General features: G+C 38.7%; 1 protein-coding gene across 1 annotated transcript in view; it reads left to right on the forward strand.

Annotated features, from left to right (window-relative positions):
- LOC126298116 (Down syndrome cell adhesion molecule-like protein Dscam2) overlaps positions 1-20,681 on the forward strand; it is a 337,586-nt gene that overhangs the window by 146,470 nt on the left and 170,435 nt on the right. The window lies entirely within an intron of this gene.

A 20,681-nucleotide genomic window follows, 5' to 3' on the forward strand; every position in this document is an offset into this window, starting at 1 on the left:
GTTTTTGATTTTTTATTACGTGCGTTTTCTGTATCGTTTCATGGGGTCTGTCCTTTTGCGTGGAACAGCGACTTGCGACGTAGATTTTCCATTTTCAAGTAGGAGTAGCCAAATAATTTTAGATGTATTAAATAACTTACAAATAAATTATTCATTAACTAATCATTACTACTTCTGCTCATGATATAATACTATTCATTGGCGTATATTTATTTAACCTGGCAAGATTAGGGCCATCAGGCCCTCTCTTACATCTAACCAAGCATTCTACTTATTTTACATTCATATGTTTTAATAGGCATGTAAACTACATCCAGTACAAAAAAATAAATAAACAATTACAAAGGCACACTTGGAAAAATACATACATATAGAGTTTATATTCGTAGATCATAAGTACTGTTATAATTAGACATTACTGAAGAGACAGATTTTAGATAGGAGTGCTAGCACCACGGAGTATGAGGGAGACTGATGGTGAAGGGAGGAGAAGAATAGAGAGACATGATGAAACATGATCAAAGAAATATAAAGGAAAAGAAGATTGCGTGACTAATAGAAATAGATGAAGAGGAAGGCATCTCAGGAGCAAGATAGGAGACCCTAGGTTTGCTATTTGACAGATGAGAGGATATTCCTCTATTACTTACGATCTCAGTGCAAAACACAACTTGTCAAAAGACGACACTGACATTCTAAAGTATTTGACAAATTTTGGCGGGATTTTCCTTAATTTGTCTTCAACTGTAGAAAAAAGGTCTATATTTTTCAGAAGTTGTTTGGGCGTATGAACTTCCATCTTGTATTGACGTTATTGGCGTCTTTATTTTCTTTTCAGAATCACAGTTGAAAAATCAATTCTTCGTCAGAGCGTTATTTGCAACTGGTTTACGCAAGCACTCAGCTCTTGTCACAGAACTTATGCTGCGTGGTTCTCTTGCGGGGGTGGTGTGCGGAGGTCAACCGTAGGATCATCGAGCATCGTATTCACTATGATAAGCAAACTTGAAACGTCCCCTTAGAAAAATTGTACACGACTGTGCTTAAACTGACACACAATAGTTTTAGCGCAACGCAATCTGACTTCCAAAAATCCCTACGAAAGAATGACCCTGACTAACATTAACCTATACGTTTCACAAATCACTTACCTCACAAAAATCTTCGTTACTCAAGCTACTGCAATACAGCGAGCGCCACTACTGCCAGCTAAATAAAAGATTCAAACTACTGAAAGCACTAACTACTGATAGGCATAGTTAGCAAATGAAAGATTTTAATACAGAACAAACAATGTATTTACCTTAATAGTCATAATATATATATCAGTTCATGACACCAATTCTCACAAATTTCAAAACTCCGCCATCTCTCTCCCCACGTCCACCACTGCTGGCGGCTCACCTCCAACTGAGCAACGCTACGAGCTGTTAGCATCCAGCTGCCGCTGCCCAACACTACAATGGCAGACAACAATGCAAACTGAACACAGACTGCGCACAGCACACCCAGTGATTTTTCATATCGAGCGCTAAGCGGCGTTTCCAATATAAAAAACCTAAACAGCCTACTTACATAGCCCTCATGCTCCCCACAAACAAATTGACAAATTGTTTTGGGCAGTGGCCAATACAGATTTGAAAAAATTTTTCATAATTACAATGACAAAGAAATGAAATGCACACACTTATTGATTCAATGTTGGTCAAAAGCTAAAATTTTCTCACAGTCCATAAAAACCGTCCAGATCATTCATCAAAGTAAAATTGCAGTGTTTTTCTCAAAGTCTGAGTAGTAAAATAAAATGCACACGGAAGTAGTGGATTTCCATGCAGTCTCGAAGAAGTAGTGTTGTCCTTCCAACGGAAAGACAGTGCTGACTCTTGACATGCACACAGGTAATGGGCCACAACAGAGCAAACCCACAGCAGAGTCAGTCGAAGTTTTCAAGAATATTGGTAGGTAGGTCGTCACAGAGTAGACCCATTGTAGTCCTGGTGGGCCACCAGAGGTGCAGACCCACTGCAGTCCTTGTAGAAATAATGGTATCGGTGGGTCTTCAAAGGTGTAGACCCACTGTAGTCCTTGTAGAGATGGCCAGCAGCCATTTGTTTAACTGTGCAGGTGCACAATCACCATTGAAGAGTCTTGCGGATAATATAGCAAGTCCATAACCACCACTTGTGCACTCACAAAAATTGTTTTTGAAATGTTCTTACAACCAGCAATGCTGTTATCCAGTCCCTTACTGAATTATTAACACACGTGCAAACACTATCAGTCCCTACTTCTCACATATTGTCCATATACTATGACCAACAGAAACGTGTGCAGTGAAATGTAATTTACAAGTTACTTAATTTGATGAACTGGTGTCAATTACAATTTTATAACATAAGAATACAATAACAAAGGTACAAAATATATCATTAAAGAACATAACAATACAGATAACATTAGCAGTAGTACAGGCTTTACAAAAGAATCGAAATAGCAAATATATCAGTGTTACAAAATTACGACATAAGTACATACATAAAAGATCAGAATAACTTTTGAAACATCAACTTCACACATGAGCATTAAAACAGAACAGAATAAATAATTTCTAAACATATTTACAAAGAAAACGACATATTATTAATGCAAATTATATTTGAGGATAACAGTATTCCTCATCATAGTGAATGTAGCTGAATATTAGAAAATTCTACAACATAAGTCTTATCAGATGAACATATCAAGACAGGAAGAACATAAATACACAAGGGTACACAAACACATAGTGGGATAACACAAAAGGAAACGACAGGGTTTATTTTAGTGCAGTATATTGCATATAGATCTCCCTTCGTTCATCATTATTCCCAAAAAGTCCTATCTAAGCCTGCTTTCTGTATTCTGTTCACATCCTCTTTCAAAAATAGTTTTTCTCCACAGTACACTACGTTTTTGGCCAAACCATTTTCTTATAGCTTTTCAATGCATTTCTTCCAATTCGTCATAACTTGTTCTCTTATATGGCCTACCCCATCTTAAGCTAACTTAAAGCTACTGAGCTCAGATGCTAAACTAAGGGACGAGGTAATGCAGCAGCGCAAAACAATTAACACAAACAGCAATGACAAAAAAAATGGAAATTGACAAAGTAAGCTACAGTAGATCTAAATGACCAAGCAACGCTACATTACAACTAATATGAGCCAATGTGCAGCAACAAGAAAAATAAATCAGTAATAAAATTGGCTTAACCTAGTAATACAAAGTGACATTCAGCAGCACTATGCATGGCAAACAGCAGCAGCAAATGCTGTAACTTATACCTAAACATGACAAAGCTCAAGCAGAAAAAATATTACGATAAAGACAACAATGCAGATAAGGACAATGTCTATTCACGTCTTAATGTCTATGTAATTAAAGTGGTGCACCACAAAAATTTATTGTAAAAAATTATTACCATGTACTTGAAAAGAAAATTCTGTATGCAATTCCTGCCAAGGGAAATGTCTTTTCGAGCTTCTTCGTTTTTTTTAAGTACATCATAAAGTTATTATTTACTGTATCTGTAGGCATAAAATATTTATATTAGTACATCCATTAAATTTTATAGTAACCAATGCTGCAGTGCAGCTAGAAACTAGATATTAAAATAAATAGGCAAAGCAAGGCGTGTAACGTCATTCACTAGCCATATGGCGTTTCATAATGCAGTAAACAATCTTTCAACTAGCAAGACAATAGACATGGAATGTTTCTCATCATTTCATTTCAGTAAATATCATAAATTAAGAACTCTACAATGTAATCATGTTTTCAAGTTTGAGGGTGTCGTATTTACGATGCTTTCTACAAAGGAATGTCAATAGTGAGGATAATGGCCTCTTTTTTTTTTCACCTGTACCTCTGACAGGCACACACTAATGGCTTTTTTTTTCAGGCGCCTGTCGCACAGCTGGGTGCCCACAACGCACTACGTGCAGGTGGTCACCTATCTTTCTTACTGAAAAATTTACGACATCAGTTTCCGCTACAGTGACAGTCACATATAAAAATATTTTCACAGGTTGAGAATTTGCGTTACAAATCTGTAGAAACAAAATCCTTTAAATATAATAGTGTCCAAAAAATTTTCATCGGCATTATAATACATTCACGCATTTACATACATTTCATAACTCTTAAAGTACGATTCTTGGTTTCCAACAACCTTTTGCACAAACCAGAGTCCCTAACCACTACTCATTATTCCTTGCTTTATTACACATATACATATTTGTCGACACTTCTTCAATATTTAATCATAAGAAATACTTAGCACAATCAAATTCCTCACATAGCATCAGCCTATTGATCATAAACATACAACAACAGCGTAATACACATCGTCATCATAACATCATAAAACCCCAGCCAAATATTAAAATCGTCGTAGCTTCTTCCAATAATTTCAAAACCTAAAATAAAATTCTCTGCTCATGTCAAAAGTGTCATCTGCCTCAAACGTACTTTAAAAATCATGACCCCATACCAAATCCCCATACCAAATACATCATTCAAAGCTCTCATAGTATCACAATGGTTCTGAAAAAATATGAACAGTTCACAAAGTACAGACAAAATACAATTTCGTAAGTGTGAAGTTATCCAACTGTGTGATTACGTAAACATCTGTCACTGAAGTAGTAAAATAAATATTTGTCTCTCTCAGTTAAATGATCAGATAGCTGTGTAATTCTGTGTTAGAGAAATATGGTACCGATGTGTAAAGTTGTATAAGCAAATACCATATTAGCTAGGGCTCCTTGTGCTTGCCAAACACATGGTACACAAAGTAAGCGTGTACCCCCCTGAGGATTAATGTAATTATATCCTCAGGTGTTACAGATTACAGCAATGGAATGAAATGTATCACGGAAAACTTTCTTTGTAATTCAAATATGTTGAAAAATAAATAGTTTAATGGGTGTCCTGTAGCGCTAAATGTGCGTCTTGCTGTAAGACAATCTCTGTGGAAGTGTCGTAGTTATTGTCCTCCGAAAGCTAAGTTCTGCAGAAGTCAATGTATTTACCTCATGATAAACGAAATTGAAATGCTTTGCGTATAGATATCTTAGTTATTACGCATATTGCCGTGATGAAGTAAGTACTGTACTGTACGTATTGTTGTGCTACAGAAAAGGCTGTCTCATTGTAGCTATACCACAAACGTTACTACTAAAACATGTTTTACTTTCCAGAAAAATTCTGAAAAACTGTGCAGATATAAAACAGATAAACTGCAAAAGCAACATTGTAAATTGTCACTCATTAGTAGCGTCGTGATAAAATCGTGTAGCTGTCACATAAACTAACCACTGTGTCATCTGGTATCTCACAGAAAGTACTTTAAATCCAGAATGTATTTTCAAGTAAACCAAAATGTTGCATTAAAATCTCATTAGCAATACTGGTAAATGTTCTAAGTATGTGAGCCTTATAGTCGTTACGTAATCGTGCAACTAACAAGCAAGAATTTACACACACAATAACACTGTGACGTCTGTTCACTATAACAATGCACTCGTAAATACTGTCTAAATAAGTTCTCTAAGTCCTAGACTGGATAGTTAACTTCAAAACATTGTTGCATGTTAACAGTTTCTCAGTGTGACAAAGCATACTAGAAATGTGAAGTGAAATGTTTTATGGCAAAGACAAATTTAAAAAGCACATTATCTCTTAATAAACGGTTTTGCATGTAAAATGTGGTGTAAACCTTTACTCTTCCTAGTACGCAGACTGTCAACTGAAAATCAATTATCATATGGTTACGTCGGTAAGTAACACTGGAATTTTGCTCAAGATTAGCTTATGTTATTTTTCTCTGAGCCAGCCGGCGCACGCGGCTGCCTGTGGTGCGAGTCATTGTCTGTCTCTTTGTGGGCGCGCGCCGTTATTGGGATTAGGAGACCTAGTTTCTACATATTCACCTTGTCGAGAGGGCCCTGCTCTGTTTGAATCCCGCCAGTTCTGATGCAATTCAGGTCTGTCGTTACGATCATATCGTCTGTCGTCATGTCGGTAATTTCTGTAATTAATTCCTTGTCGGTCACGTGGTGGACAATTTCTCCCTGAATCGTAACTGCGCACTGGACCGTTGCGTCTGAAGTTATTCCGTCTCCCTTGATAATAATTATTTTGGTTCCCGTATTGTCTGTTTCTCTGATTGTCTCTGCGATATTCATTACTACGGAAATGCGATCTTTCTCTGTAACTATTATTACTCCGCCAACGGTTGTCATACGGGTGGTGTCTGTTTTGGTCACGATTTGTGTTGTGATAATAGCCTTGTCGTGTCCAGTTATTATTTCTTTCATCGCGGAATTGCTACGGATGTGACCTGTCATTGTTGTGTTCCTGTTTTCGCGTTCCGCGATTGTCAGTGTCAATTTCTAATTCTTGTAAGAGCCCCTGAAAAGCTTCAATGTCGTCTTTGCAACGGCCTGCCAAAATAATATGCCGTAAATGTTCAGGCAATTTGATTAAGCAAATGCGGATTAGTTCTGACGGGCTGTATGGGTTTGAAAGATACTGATTCTTATGTAACATGTCTTCAAAATATTTTACAAGACTTGAAAATTCAGATTGTTCGAAATTTTTCATCATTATGATGCCATGTTTTACTCGGTCTTGTGTGGCTTGAGACCAATATGCTGAGAGAAGGCATGGTAAAATTCTCCTTCACTGTGGCAATCGTGAATGACCGATCGCATTCTTACAGCTGGTTCATTCTCTAAATAGCCACACATAAATTCTAATCTGTGCTCTAATGACCAGTTGGGGGGGAAACAATGAGAGAATTGATGAAGCCACGCTTGTGGATGAATGTCGTTGCCAGAATTCGTAAATGTTTTGAATTTACGTGTAGTAATGAACAGCTTATAGTCAAAATCATCGTGTCGGCGGGTCGCATGTCGGTCATTGTTACGTCGTTTCGGCGGTTCCATCTCAAAATTCGGTGTACTTTGCCAATTTCTTTCATAATCTCCAAAGTGCCCTGTGTTATTATTTTGTGGCAGTTCCGTATTTTTATGTCCCTCTTCCCGTATTGGTGTGCGAGAGTCCTCTGAAATACGTAATTCTTGTATTACCTGTGTCAGCTGATCTTGTACTTCCCGGATTTCTCTTTGGTGTTGCGTACTAATTTGATTCAGACTTTGTTTGAATTTCCTAATTTGTTCGCACTCTTCTGTGTCATTAAAGACTACCGGTTTTGTGTCATGCAAATTATCATCTACCTTCGTAGATAAATTAGTGAACTGATCCGAAAGTTCGGCTACTTTCTCCGATAGTGAACACATTTCCTCAGTGTGTTTTTCTGAACCAAGTTTCAGAGTGTCCATTTGTGTTGAAATCGAATCTACTGTGTCCTTTAAGTTTTCCTGAGTTCTTGCAAGTTGCGTAACCGAATCGGTAGATGCAACTGAGTCAATTTTAGCTTGCAAGGTCTCATGATTTTCATGAACAATTGTTTGCAGTTCTTTTATGGCTCCTTCGTGATTCTGTAATGCATTTTCATGCCGCGAAAAAATAGGTTGGAAATGCTCACAAATTTGTCTTTTTACGTCATTACAGACTTTTTGACATTTCGATTCGATTTTATGTAATTCAGTAATTAAATCTTCACGTGTTTGTTCAAGCGTATGTTCCACTGAGTCTAACTTTTGAAGCTTTTGCTCCATTGCGTCTAACTTTTGCTGTGTTAGTCTCTGATTTTGTTCCATTGTGTCTAACTTTCGAAGATTTTGTTCCATTGTGTCTAACTTTTGAAGCTTTTGCTGTGTTTGTCTCTGATTTTGTTCCACTGTGTCTAACTTTTGAAGCTTTTGTCCCATTTGTTTCTGATTTTGTTCCATTTGTTGCATTAATTGCAATAATGTCCCCTTAGAAAAATTGTACACGACTGTGCTTAAACTGACACACAATAGCTTTAGCGCAACGCAATCTGACTTCCAAAAATCCCTACGAAAGAATGGCCCTGACTAACATTAACCTATACGTTTCACAAATCACTTACCTCACAAAAATCTTCGTTACTCAAGCTACTGCAATACAGCGAGCGCCACTACTGCCAGCTAAATAAAAGATTCAAACTACTGAAAGCACTAACTACTGATAGGCATAGTTAGCAAATGAAAGATTTTAATACAGAACAAACAATGTATTTACCTTAATAGTCATAATATATATATCAGTTCGTGACACCAATTCTCACAAATTTCAAAACTCCGCCATCTCTCTCCCCACGTCCACCATTGCTGGCGGCTCACCTCCAACTGAGCAACGCTACGCGCTGTTAGCATCCAGCTGCCGCTGCCCAACACTACAATGGCAGACAACAATGCAAACTGAACACAGACTGCGCACAGCACACCCAGTGATTTTTCATATCGAGCGCTAAGCGGCGTTACCAATATAAAAAACCTAAACAGCCTACTTACAAGCTGTACAGTTATATTTTATTACTGATTAGCGATTCGATCCGACTTGGCATGGATAGCATTGCGTATCTACGACCAGACAACCAGACGACTTGCGTGGTGCAACGTATTTTATTTACGGGTCACTGCGTAGGTTTATGAATAAATTTCAAAGAACAACGTAAAGCCACCAAATATCATCACTTTGATATAACTTACGCGATGAAAGCAGAGCACTGTAGGAAAATTGTCGGGAGGAGTAGTTGTTGTGTGTTCCATATTTGGACTGACATCTTATGGTAATGACTGGAGCCAATTGTGATGCAAGTAATATTTTTACAACAAATATAAATGTTCTTCGTGAATCATCGATGTATGGGTGTGTGGCTGATTCAATATTTATCGGAATCTGGCTGATGTGGCACAAATAAAACAAAAAAAGAAAAAAACACGTATGATGTACAGGTTTAGCTCGTGTTATAGCACTTCTGTTGTGAAACTTAGTACGCACTGTGATACATTGTTGAGACTCATTACTGCAGTTCCTTGTCGTGGACTCTTTATGGAAAACTTCTTTGCCGTGCCATGTAAAGAATCTTGCGAACATCTAGGTTTGATTCAAGGAAGGAAGAAATCTGAAAGCTGAGTCATCTGCTGCGCTGCCGAAAGAACGTACAGTATCAAAACGAAGCAAAATTGCTGAAGCAGTTTCTGGGAAAACATTATAATTGTAGTACAAAGTATAAACGGCCACTTATTTTAGATTCGCAAGTTTTTTCGCGTTGCAGTTGTTCTCAAACGACTGCAGGAAAAATATTGGTTCAAATTTTTGATTATTTCAAATTGTCAGTTCCACATCACAGCCCTATGATGAGGTGGTTATCCTTTCGTTATTGGTCTTATTTATAACGATACTTCAAAACCGAGTACCTCACAGCCTATTGTTCGAAGAAATTGCGGTGAATTAAGGGTGCAAACTGCGATTGCTAATCTGAGGGAAGCAGAAATTGGCACACTTTGCCAACATGCTAGGTTAGGACAAGGAGCTGTTATTGTCTGTCGCACTCATTGATTTGAGTGATGAGGATGCTCGACCTATCCCCAACACCTCGAATGCTATTGATGCTTCTAAAAAGTGAGACGGAAGTAAGTACTGGTCACCAGCATATGGCCCATCCCACTAGCACATCCCTGTGGTAGCACAGAGGCAGAGTGCAGCTGCTGCAAACAAGAAGGTTCACACGGAGCCCAATTGCTGGAGTAGGGCAAGGAGCTATTATTGTCTGTGCTACTCATTGATCTAAGTGATTACAATGTATATCGTGTTCCCAAAGCCTCGTGTGCTGCTATACTGTAGATAAGAAGGTACCAAGTGTCCCCATGCTTTTCAGTTTTATATAAAATTTAGTGAAACGAAACGTGTATATGTGGGTATAGAAGTACATCATGACTGGGGCTTGCATATGAGGATAGATATTGAAAATGCATTGATGGGTGTTAAAGTGCCTATTTCTAAGTTCCACTGGGACGAAATATGTCATGCTTCATGCAGAGCGTTACATCAATCAGCAGATGACCATAGAGTATTATCCAGCTCGTACTCCACTGGATATTCTCCTTACTGGTGTAAAACTATCTATTATTACAGTGTATGATGACTCTGCACTATATGTGAAATCGGGTGACAAATGTGTTTATCTACAGCACACCTCAGTTACGAACTTGTACGATGTGGATACTGTGCTATACCGTGATGTAAACTTTATACACGTGCATAGTGGACTTGTTGATAATTTGTAACAGTATCTTTGTTTCTGCATGAACACAGAGCCGAAAGAAAAATAGGTTAAATGTACGTGTGAAAAACCAGAGTACTGTGAGGTGCCCATCAGTTGGAAGTATATACACACGGAATTTATTACTTATCAAGAAGTTTAATTTGAGATATATTGTACAGGTGCAAAGAAGATAAAGGAAGAGTCTGATTATTTTTTTGAAATACTGCAGCCGTTTTACGATATTTAAATACATAATGTGTATATATAATCTCAAACTGCATTTGTGTCTTATTTCACACATCTCTTGTTACAGTCCAAGTATTACACTTATTAATATCAGTATTTTCGACGATGTGCCTATAATCAAGCACCGGCAGAAACTGCCTCAGCTACATCCTCACCACTCACTGTCAAACAGAATGATGAAATAACTTTTCGTGCACCCGGGCTACGCAGCGCGACTCCTCACATGCCAGTGATAAAAAACCTCTGTCACAAATTTTCGTCCAGCGAGTACATCCAGCAGAAAAAGGACGTTAAAGAGTGACAATCTGACAACACTATAACCACATGTATAGTATCTACTTTTGCTAGGTCATATTAGTTGGACTGTCCAGTTGGTGCAGTGGATAGAGTTTGGGGTTAGAATGCAGGAGGTGGAGGGTTGGATCCTGGATTGGGGCGCACTTTTTTTTATTTTCTGATTTCATTCTGACATTTCATACTGTAATATACACCGTTTCTTAGTTCACATGTATCCTAAATTTACAACTTTTTGTAACGGTGAAGATAATAAATACGTGGTTAGACAAATACGAAATAGACAGTTGAAACAAATGACCTGTCAGAGGACAGAATAAGTACAAAAACATTATCAGTTTCGAGGTGCTAAAGATTACAGCACAATAGAATAACACAACATCTAGTTGTCATTTATACTACATGTAATATGAGAGCTCAGAAGTCGTACAGTAGCAACCAGTGACAATAATAATGCCCTTATTAATGGCCGCATGACCTTCACAACAGAATGCGTAAGTCCTCAGAACAATAGATGCTCAAATCGACCTCCCTGCACGTCCAAACTTTGCGCAACCCGCCAGACCTTACAGTCTGGACTCTTCGCAGCAAAGCTGCATCCACAGTAACAAGGGCAGCATGAATACGTGCTACCAATTCGTCCACATTTGTCGGCGGAGTACACGTGCTTCTTCAGGTGTTCCCAAGGGAGAAATCCAGGGGATTTAGGTCAGGTGAATGCGGTGGCCATACAATTGGACCTCCACGTCTGAGCCATTTCCATAGAAATGTTCTGTCCAGATACTGTCGCACATTAATTCCCAAGTTTGAAGGTGCACCATCATCTTGGAACCATATCCTTACATCTATGGCAGGATGGGCGTACGGTATAAAATCAGAGCATGCAATCCACAGCACACCACTTCGCTCGCGAACCGCAAAGTGATGACACATGTGGACAACGAGTTTCTTGAATCAGTTGGCTTGAAGCCTCGCAATGACATCCTCACTCAGTATAACCAGTGCAGCAGAATATGATAAGCAAATTATATGTCAGTAATACTTCTCGCATAAACCTTATGCATCAACCACTTTTAACAAGAATGATGAATGTCATCCAGCACCAAGACGCGCTGAGACTTCAGTGCAAGAATTTCATATATTTGGAGGGATCATTCAAGAAAACCAACGGCATTGACACATCGTCGTCCTCATTAGCATCAAACATATTCTTCCCAGCCTCTGAAGTAATGATATCAGAAGCTGCACCCTCCTCACAATTAAACACAAAACTTATTTCATCTCCCTTAAATAAAATCTCTCGTATTTCCGCCGAATCACTACAGGCTTTATTAGAGTTAAATTCATTGACACCTGCCGGTAATCTATAAGCCTATTTGCTTAATCTTACTTTAAATCCTTCGATATATTATAAAAATCACCATCAATAACTCCATCAGCCTCCCCCGATACATCACACAAAATGCCGCTCCTGCCCTGCACCACATCAGAATTCACAGTACATTCGAATTTCGCCTAACTCTGATCTTCTTCTGTTTCCGTTGTTTTTCCTTTCATCTTAGAGGTCTCCTTCGGTTAATGCTTTAACTTACTGCCTAACACATTATTTCCACATTCACACTTCTACTTACACTTACAATTCATGTTTCCATCAAGATCCTTCGTTTCACTTCGCACAATAGAGATATGTTTATCAGTAGCTTCAACCTTCGTAACTTCAGCACTTAAAGCATTTTTAACCTTCCTTTAGCAGAAAATACCCACTTTCGCCTATATATAATAAATTTCATTACCAGCTAACGAGACTACTGTTATGCCGCCCTCACAAATATCTTAGCCATGGTCGTGGGTGACGTGCGGGCTAACCTCACACCGATGGTGGGCATTCTGCATATTGAAGACACCCTCACGTGTGATTGCTGCTTCATCCGACCATATTACGGTGTTCACGAAGACATCGTCGGCTTCCTGTTGTTCTTGGAACCATTCACAGAGCTGCATCCGCTGATGGCGATCTGCAGAATGCAGGTGTTGCCTGAAATCATAATGATAGGGGTGCAGCCCATGCTAGTGCAGCACATTAGCGACCTTTCGCTGCGAGACACGCCGCTGCCTTGCTACACTACTTGTACTTTGCTAAGGTTCTCGTCATATGACTTCCAGAATAGCTTCCTCAGTAGCTGGAGCACGGTGAGTCTGTGGAAGACCTCTGTCACGCGATTGTGGAAGGAGAGAACCTGACTCCCGAAGGTGCAGCTTCGGGTGACGAAATACATATTTATCTGGATGGCGTAGACGAGAATATCTAGCAGCATATTCCCTAGTTGCAACACCAGCCCGGTTATAAGATGCATCAAGGACCGGAAGCATATACACATATTCATCGTTTGTACATGCCATACGTCTGCCACACTGGTTTTGAGGTTTACAATAAGAAAATTCGATACATGTACGCATGTACATTGGAATCTGTCATAGGCGCGTTACTCCGCTCGCAACTGCTCCCTGTCTGGTGGAAAACGCATGCAGTATAAACACGTCATCAATCCCGCACTCTGTTGCACCTAACGTGCATTACCCATCTGATAGTTATTGTTCTGCGTGATTCATCCCGACACTGTTAATTGTGAAATGTTCAGTTTCAGATTACACTCTTTCCCTAACGGTAATAGACGTGATGTTTCCACAGTCCCATAGATAATAATAATAATAATAATGCAATGAGAAAGGTACTGAATAGCATGCGGTTAACTAGACTCAGTGTTAAAAGGTATAATTAATGACACCATGGTGATAACACATACAAATAGTAACTGAGTTTGGACATTATTTTCAAAGCACGTTGCTTATCCTACTGATCCTAACGAAATGTAACGGACCTCGAGGAGGCAAGAATAGTTGGTACTAATCCATGGGACCATTGGAGAAGTGTACAAAAAAAACAGGTTCCGCACCTAGTAGATGAAGTGCTGCGAATAAATTCAAGCCCACGAAGTGGAAAGGGCTTCTTTAAAAGCTGACCAGTCTTCCATTTCTACTATTGTAGTTTGTAAGTGCAAATGTTTTCTAGAGGACCTGCTGCAATCGCTGTTGACGATTAAGATGCCAGATAGCGTACAATCTGGACTACGTTTACCAAATAAAGAAAGTATGCCTCGACCCAGGATCGAACACTCGACCTCCTGCATGCTACCCCAAAACTCTGTCCACTGCACCAACTTTTTTATAATAACATTTATTTTAAAAAAACATTGTTACACATTCCAAATACATACTACGTTCATGTACTAACCATGTACACATGTTATACATGAAGCGATTTAAACAAAAACAGTTTGATCATTTCAATTACGCCGATGTTAAAGAAACACAACAGAATATTGTGTTAGTGACTAAATTACCAGAAAGAGTAAAGATAAATATCAAGAAAAGTTTTTTTTTTGAAGAGATTCAAACTTCACCTTGAAGAAATAAAAATCGGCACTTTGAATTACATGTGCTCCAATCTTTACAGAAGCATAAATCACTCTTTATGAAGGATATCACCAAGTTGGTGGGATAATTTTAAATATAAAACAATTTAATAATCATATTAGAAACTTTCTGAAATACTTCAGAATGTGCGGAAAGGAGATGATATAAAGTTGTCTGGCCTTCCAACTACACTTTCTGGACATTAATTGAATGTTAAGTATCTGAAGTGATCAGACCTATATAATAAGTCTTTCACTGCAAAACTGACTTACACGTCACAGAGCAAAAATGAACGGGGCAATGTGACAGCCATTGAATGTTAAATTATGTCAGATAGAATATTATGGTTTTAACCAATCGATCAGGACATTTCCATAAAAACTGTCAATTTCCAGATTTTTGATATAAGCCAATAATGCACCTTTAATGTTTTGTATTTTGACACTATTAGACACACAATCTGACAGTCACATAAGTTCTGTACATTAGCTTATAAATTTCAAAAAGCACGCACCAAAAATATACAGTAAAATTTCAAATAGTATCCTTAAGGCAACTACAATAATCACTGTCATCACAGTCTTCTTTTTTATATTAACCAATGCCCTTTCTTTCAAATACAATTTTTAACATATTAAAGAACATTTTCTTGTGATTCGAATGCCTTCTAATTTTGTGGAATTCACACAGCATGTTTATCATGAACTCTATGATGCTATCGGATCCTAATTTGTTAAGGACGTAATTAACAAAATTTCACAGCAACCAGTACACAGCGTTATTTTTTTGCTTCTGAGATATGGCGTGCTTCAGGCTTGTGTATTAATGACAGCGATATATAATCAGGAGATGTTCTTGTAATCAGAGCTATTTGCTCCCGGATCCACTTCCTACTATTCATGCGACCACTGAAAGTATATCTATGAAGTATTGTGTCAACTAGAGGGCATTGTTGACATACATTTGTTTCACAGAGTCCGATTGTGTGCAGTCTTTCATTGGTGCTAACTATGTTGTTATCTGTCTTGTACCATGACGTTTTTATATTAGACGTGAGCACATTAGAACTAATGTTTTTTTTTCCAAATCTCAGTCCACTCAATGTTTGGAAACTGTCGTTCTATTTTGTTCCTTCCTTCGCTTTTCTTTCGTTCACTCATTATGGCTCTTGATGTTAAGTGTCGTGACTGCCTGAGATCGACACTTACACAACTAAACTCAACATAGAAAATCCCCACCTGCTGTAAACGACTGTTGATATTGTACACGTCAATCGGGGGAATCAGACTTCGAGGTTTAATGATCTCGAAAAGTTGGCTGGTTATTCTTTATCGCGAGTCTCTTATTAAATTAACTTGCCTTTCGATAAAGAGTGCAGAGGCTTTATCCGTTATATCAGTTAATTCTAGTCCACCATTTTTAGGATCTAAAGCTGCTACTTTAGCAGGTACTCTGAACACTTCACCTCTCCACGAAATGTTGGTGATTTTGGACATTATTCTCTTCGCTATCATTCTCGGTATTGGAAACAGCAGGGCAGTATAATAAGCTTTAGCAAGGATGCATGAGTTGATATACTGTGTTCTTTGAACTTGGTTCATATATAGAGTTAAATTCTCTATAATGGCTCCTTGCACTTTATCTGCTGCAACGTTCCAGTTTAAAGCCGTCATTTTCATGTGGCATGTTGTCAGGGTGATCCCAAGTGTTTTAGGCTGTCGGACTAATTTTGCCCACTGTACGTTGATATTATCAAAACCTCTGAGATTTAATATCTTAATTTTTTTTTTTCGTTTGCATTGGCTCCAGATGCTCTACAGTACGAGTCAATCACTGTTGTTAGCGTGGTTACCTTGTCATCATTCCTTATAATGACCCCTATATCGATAGCATAGGCTTTTATAACTGTTTTATTTCCTGATAATGTTAAGCCTTTTAATCTAGCATGGACAAGGCGGAGGGAGGTTCCAGTGAAATGGCGAAGAGTAACATGTACAGAGAACTTCCTTGAGGAACACTTCGTTGTATTTGCATCGGCCTGGATTGTTGACTATTCAACGATATTTTAGCATTTATTCCAGTTGCTATGTTCTTAATCAGCTGTATGACTATCGTTGAAACCTATTATCTTCAATGTCTGTAGAAGATATTCTTGATTTACTAAATCTAACGCTTCGTAAAAATCTAGAAACAATAAAGCACACTTTATGCTTGTTACAGAAGTTATTGCAATGATATCCCTGAATTCTGCTAGATTTTGAAAACTGGTTCTACCTTGCACGCAGTTCTAATGTTGACTAATAATTTTATCAGTAAGACATGCAAATCTCTTGTTTAATATTCTAGGTATTAATTTATAATCAGAATTCAGCAGTGAAATTGGACGAAAATTATTTAAATCTTTATTTCCATTATTTTTTGTCACCAGAACAATTTTACTCTCCTTAAATTCAGCCGGAATCATTTTACCCTGAATAACCTCATTTACAATGTCCGTTATTTCCGCACCTACTATTGGCCAGTAACGGATGTAAAACTCTGCTGGTAGACCATCCGGCCCTGCGGATTTTTTTGGTGGTGAGGCGCACAGAGTCTCACACGCGTCTTCTTCACTGACAACCTCTAGAAAATTTTCGTTGTCATCTTCTGTCAGCTGTGGCGCTAGGATGTCAAGGAATCCTTCCAAGGAAGCATCACTACTTTGATGTACAGAATATAGCTCACAATAATAGCGATAAATCTCGTCCACGATACCGTGCTGGGTTCTGGGAATCGTACCGTCTTTTGTTCGAATTTCATCAATAAAAGTCCTTCTCCCATTTTTCGTATGCTTCACTAAATGGTATAGGGAAGTATTTTCATCTTCTGACACCTAATTTGCCTTCGATTTTATTTTCAACCCTTCCATTTGACTTCTCTTGATACTGAGTTACTTGACTTTGACTTTTTTGATGTGTGCTATCCGAAGTGAGGAACCTGCTAAAACTTGATGATATAGATCTTTCAAAACGGAATAGTAATATTCTATAGTGCATTTCATTTCTCTTGCCCTCTTGGCATTGTATTGAATAAGAACATTCCTCAACTTTGGCTTTGCCAATTTTACCCACTAGTCAATAGCAGTGGCATATCATCTACGAGCACGCAGGCATATTGCCCATGCTTCTTTAATCAGGTCTTCTAAATCATGATTTACTAACAAGGACGTGTTAAAATTCCACTGATTCTTGAATCGAAAAACCGGCTGTCTTGTTATATTTATGCAAGCTAAGACACTTGAATGGTCTGAAAAATACGTAGGAATGGTTTCTACTTTTGTCACGGAAGTTTCAAGGTTTTAGAAATATATAATCTATCAATCCTGCTACGTGATGTTGGCGTGACATACGTGAACTCAACAATGGAGGGGTATTTGATTTCCCATGTATCCTTTAATTCTAAACCAGTAACTAGTTGTTTTAGTTCACTTGAGAAATTAAAATCACCTCCAAGTAATAACTGCCTTGGAGTTTTCCTTAAGAAATATATATCACGTCATCTTTGAAGAAACTTGCCCTGTCAGCTCGATGAGAACTTCCTGAAGGGGCGTACAAGTTGATGATAGTCACATCATAGATATTTAGTCCTATTCCCCTTCCGGATTCCAGTCGTTCCACCTCGCTTATTGTAATCCCTTCCCTGACCAAAACAGCTGTTCCAACACTTGTTTCGGGAGACACATTTATGTACTGTAACTGACAAAACCGGGAATTATTAAATTCGAAATTAGAACTTCTTGTAACAGGGCAATATCAGTCGCGGATTCGTACAAAAATTCCTTAAGGGCCGATAATTTCAAACCGGTCGTAATTTTATTTATGTTTATAGTGGTGACAGAATATGATTGCGTCATTGTGCTGTCACTATACAGTTGTTTTGATGAACTAATTTAGTTTCCTGTGGTTCAGGGTTCAGTTAAGCTGTAATAGTTTTCTCGGAAGGCTGAACATGGAATAACACTTCAGTCAGTCTATTAGTTACTGTCCCTTTTTTTTCTACTTCTGATGTTTTCTCTTGTACCACAAGCAGACTGATTTCCTGGTGAACTTTCTGATTTTTCCTGCAGTAATTCGTGTAGGACCGTTTCGGACCGAACATTCTTTGGGCTTGGGTCGCCCCCTACCGGATTTTCCCTTCCCTTGGTTTCGAGCTACATTCTCATTTGGTTGCGTCGGTATTTTACTTCGCGACTTATCTGGAGCAGCAGCAGACGCTTTCGCAATTTCGAATGCCGGCGCCTGCTCTGAGGTGTTGACTGTGATTTCAGTTTGGCCATCACTTTCTCGTTCTTTATTAATTTAACTTACTTCCTGATCGAGGGAAACAAATAGAGACTGCAGTTTTGCAACCTCTCCCTGAATTTGCTTATTAAAAGATAGCTGCTGATCTTTGCAATCGGCTACTGCACCTGTTGTTTCTTACAAATTAATGCTGATTACACCCCCTTCATTTTCTGGTACCGTATGTGTATTATGTTTCTGTTCATCAGTTTCCATTCGCATTTTGCCTTCCGGTTCCTCTGCCTCCTCATCGCACTGTTTTTGCTTGCGAAGTGGGGGAGTGGGACAAGACAGCTCCTCCTCTGAACAACTATCAGTTGTCTCCAGAGATCGTTTTTTCAGTTGCATTTCAGTTTCACGAGTAGTGGTAGCAAGGTTTCTCTTTGTTCTTAACGGGGGAAATTGACTGTTATCGTGAAAGGAGACATTAGCTTGGCCTGCTGCGTTAACATCCTCAACCAGTTGATCCGGGCTATTCTTTGGTAACAGATCATTTAAGGTAAGCTTCTGATGCTGTACCAAATTATTTTTAAGAACAACAGCTCACCGCGGACATTCCTGTCTGAAGTGGCCGGTTTCGTTGCATATATGACATGCAGCTTCCTGACCTGTATAAACAATTTGTGCCTTATACCCACAATCAGTTATGTGAGACGGAATATTTGTCTTAACGTCCATCTCTACACAGCGGACCCCATTGAAACACTGCAGTTTAAAGCGAGGCAACCATTTTTCATTTGCAATTGATTTACCGTCCTCGTAGTTTGAAAGAGCTTCCTTAATGTCATCATTTTCAATTTCAATGGGAAGATTCAAGACACGAACGGTTTTGTAATGAATGTCCGCTCTGTAGATAGAAACCTTACTTTTATAACCATTTCTGTGCACAAAATCTACTTCATAGCCCCACTTTCGTAACACTTTATCAACAGTCGTAGCACTGATTAACTTGACAAAAACGCAGTATTTTTCCTGATCCTGTTGCCAGGTATGGACGGTTTCACAATTGAGACCAATTACCTGTGTAATCCAGTCATCTATTCCCAGGGAAGTCTGCTAAACAGGACGGGATTCCTTGTCAAAAGTAAATACCAGAGTATTCTTCCTGAGGTTTGTAGCCATGGTTAATCTAGCGACGCAATTTCGGTTAAACAACCGAAATTCCAATTAACAGCAGCAAGACTAGAAAGAGAAATGAGATCACAAGGAACAGGAACGAACACGGAGATTAACGGACGGACAGCACTCGGCGAGGTACAAGTACAGTGATGTAAACACGGAAATGCAGCGCAGCAGTTAACAGCGACCACTCGCTAGCGCGGCTGAAACGAAACTCTTGCCAGATTGCCACTCTTTAACGTCTTTCTCTGCCGCATGTACTCGAGGGACGAAATTTTGTGAAAGCCTTTTTTTGTCCCTGTCATGTGAGGATTCGCACTGCGAAGCCCGAGTGCGCGAATTTCGCTTCACCTTGTAAATACAGGGGGTCTCATTTATCTTTACCATTCTAAATAACTGTTTGTCCAGATGCAAATTACAAAATGTTTCGAGCAAATGTTCTTTAGCCGTCAGGGGACATCAATCAGCATGATTGCCTTCGTTGTAGCTTTGTTTTTTACCAAGATATGAACAGCGGTATGACTTTTTTTAAACGGCCTCCCGTATTTTTTATACAGTAATTCATTTCCAATCCTAAAAACCTATTCAAAAATGTATCACAGTGTACCATTCACTGAAACATAACATTATTAATTACATAACAAAACACTGACGTTGACGCTCCCAGCACTTACTGCATGTACTCCGGGTAATGAAACACATCCACGTGCTGACGTTGACAGAGGACAAATGTAAACATAATTAGATTGCACACCCGTCATTCCGTCAATCATCGCCAGTTGAGGAGTTGTGTGAGTAGAATGTACACCAACGAAGAGAAGGTGGAAATGCTACTCATCTATGGGGAATGTAAGTCAGCAGAACAGTAATTGCAGTACTGTTTTCTTATGTACGGGTACATTTAGTACAATAGTTTAGTCGTTTTAAATACTGTTGTGTAGAGCAGGCATACAGTAAAGGCTGTCCTTCCTACAAACTGAATCGAGATA

Source organism: Schistocerca gregaria, chromosome X (genome assembly GCF_023897955.1).
Source record: "Schistocerca gregaria isolate iqSchGreg1 chromosome X, iqSchGreg1.2, whole genome shotgun sequence".
NCBI classification, from domain to species: domain Eukaryota; kingdom Metazoa; phylum Arthropoda; class Insecta; order Orthoptera; family Acrididae; genus Schistocerca; species Schistocerca gregaria.